The 2,995-nt window shown below is 30.5% G+C and overlaps 1 non-coding gene across 1 annotated transcript; it reads left to right on the top strand.

Moving 5' to 3' along the window:
• The first annotated feature begins 2,876 nt into the window (after positions 1 to 2,876).
• MIR156E (microRNA MIR156e) lies at positions 2,877 to 2,995 on the top strand. Its single transcript, NR_128636.1, has one exon. It is a non-coding gene; the product is annotated as a microRNA MIR156e (primary transcript).

Here is a 2,995-nt window from a genome sequence, read left to right as displayed (position 1 = left end):
CATTTCAATCAACAAACTTCTAGTCATCCAAAAAGATTCAGTACTTATATTATGATTGTTAAATATATATTGTTTTATTTTAAAATAAAAAAATACATTTCATGCACCAAAGCTTAGTTTGTTGATACCAAGAATTCAAGTATGTTTAATCTATGCATTGTTTATATTGTCACAATAACTCTAACCTTAAAAATCACTTATAATTATTTAAAATTTAGTTGTTTAGAATTTTTTTAATTGAGGTCATTTGTGTTGATTTTTAATTTTACTATAAAGTATCGTACTGTTATTTATTTATAAGATTTATTTATCTTGGATGAAAAAGTGTACATTTGTAATTTTCTTTATGTATAAAATTTTTTTATCTTTGGCTGGAAAAGTGTATCTTTATTTATTTATTTGATTTGGTTTTTCCTTTTCAGCTCATTTTAGTTTGGTTTATGGCTTAATGGATTAAAACCAGTGTTTTAAAAATTGATGTGGGCTTAAGTGATCCGTTCAGGAAGATAAATCGGATATAAACGAGACATTTTTTTCAAATTGATATTTTAAAGCATCTAATCACCATCTAGCGATTTTTGAACACTGATCAAATTAGATAGATAATAATGGATATTGCAAATATAACCACAAGGATGCATTGTACTTTGTACTAGAATGTGATGGGCTCATTATAGCCATTATTGTTTCAAGTCGACAAAATAATTAATTAAGCTTTGTTATCGAAATCTATATATATATCTTAGTGGTTAGTACTACAAGAATAATGTCACTTGATTTGATGGTGTAGTTTTAGGTTTCTAGTGTTTTTACTTTTAAGCACTCTACATTCAAATAATAAAAACCTGACTTAGACTGGGTTATGTTTCCCTGTGATGTTAAATGTGTTTATGCTGTCTATGACTCTATGTATTCAATATTCAATATACAATAAATAATAGAGATCCTAAATAATATACTGATTGTTAAATATGTTGACCAAAGAAAAACCGATCATTATGGAGGTGGAAACATAATAAAACATATTTATCTGCTGGCCTAGTCTTCCCAAATATGGAATCCAAAATTCTTAGAAAGATAGAAAGAAAAGATTTGGATTATTATTTTTCATGTATATTATCCGTTGTGATTTTATGTGCAAATCTTGCTTCATACATGTTTTTAAAACTTTTATACGAAGATCTTGCTTTTTGTTAAAATATGTTATCTAAAAACATAAGATTGAACAAAGAAGCAGTGTAAACTGTATAATCTTTAATTACTGTAAATTTTTTGCCTATTTATCTTAACATAATATAATCGATGGGATATAACTGCAAATATGTATACATTTATATTTGTAAAAATACGGTGAATCGCATAATGAAGTTTCTCTTTCACAATTCTATAATTTACCGATTACATTTGTTTATCCAAGAAAGATTACCGAAATGGGGTTTCTAAAAGATGAAAATGAGGAAGACAAGAGGATCTGATAAGATTGTATCTTAACATCTGTAGCCATTCATCCCTTAAGCCAATTCAGTCGCTTGGTACAGTGTACCAATGCCATTAATAATTTTAGTTTAAAATATATTCTGAGTTAGTGGAAGTGTTTTTTCACGTAATTATTGATTACGATACTGAATATATTAATAGACAATTAGTCATCATGATTAGCGTCTAAAAAGGAAATTCGAAACATGACCCAATTAAGAAAGAACAAACCTTTAAAGATACATATCAACATAAGTCTGAACTTTCTGTATTCACATTATGTTTTGATACATATGTATGAACTTTCGTCATTGGTGGTTTAAAATTTCATATGGTTCATTATTCTTCTTAATAAGATAGATGTTTTGTCGATTTAATTTTGAAATAATTTATACAAAAATGGAAAATGTTCATTTGTAGTGAAAATGACAATTCGAATTTTCTCAAACTGAAGAACACAATTTCTAAGATTTTTTAGAAGCTCTGAATAGATTTCACAAATCATCTGAACTCCCAATCCAAAATTCATCTCCATTACTGGGGTTTAGCTTTCTCGGAAACTCTACTCGTGAAATGGTCGAAATTTTGAAATTGCTTTCTGACCTAATGGTAGTTGTAATTAGGAAACTAAACAATCTTAGGGTGAAAAGCATTCTTTCAGTGCAATGAAAAAAAAAAGAGTTAAACTTATAAGCTTAAACAATTAGTCATTTTTTTGGAGCTGTAAACGTTTTCTTTGAGAAGGGCCAAGGAACAAAAATAAATGTTACTCTTAACCACATATTCACGAGTAGAATCTTTAGCAGATTGGGTTGTCATACATACAAAGGGTGGCTTATATGAACAACAGAATTAAATGTTTAATTCATCAAATTAATAGAAAGGGAAAAAGTAGGTCTGACATAAGAATTCATTGGACAAAATAGTCACACACACAACACATATGGCCTTTTCCCCGGCTGTGTTATACACGCGCCACCTTTGAAAAGCCGGTTTAAATCGAAGACCTCTCAATCTGTTTACAGATTTGACAGACCAGGTGTGCTCTTTTACCCAGTCACTATAAAACACGTGTTTGAAACTCTGTAGAACTCTTAGCAAGGAGCCAAGGATTGGACCAAACAAAACAAAAGAAAGAAGATCTCTCTCTCTCTTTCTCTTTTTCTTTCTCTCTCTCCCCTTTATATACCGACTGTGTCGCCATTGGCAGAAAGCAATGCTCATCAAACAGCTAGATCTCTGAGAATTAAAATACGATCGAATTGAGGATTTTCTCTTGTGTTCACTAGGGTTTGGAGAGATCTGTGAGAACGGGGAGTGAGGATGAGAGATTTTGAGTCTTTTTGCACAGAAAATCTATGTGGGTTTTATTTAATTATAAGTTGCTAGAAGACAGAGAAGAAATGCAACAGAGAAAACTGACAGAAGAGAGTGAGCACTTGCAAGGCACTGTTATGTGTCAATAACTTTGCGTGTGCGTGCTCACCTCTCTTTCTGTCAGTTGCCTGACTTCTCGCTT

This window comes from Brassica rapa, chromosome A08 (genome assembly GCF_000309985.2).
Source record: "Brassica rapa cultivar Chiifu-401-42 chromosome A08, CAAS_Brap_v3.01, whole genome shotgun sequence".
Lineage (NCBI taxonomy): Eukaryota > Viridiplantae > Streptophyta > Magnoliopsida > Brassicales > Brassicaceae > Brassica > Brassica rapa.
Note: the sequence above shows the minus strand (reverse complement) of the source record. Positions and strands in the feature narration are given on the sequence as shown.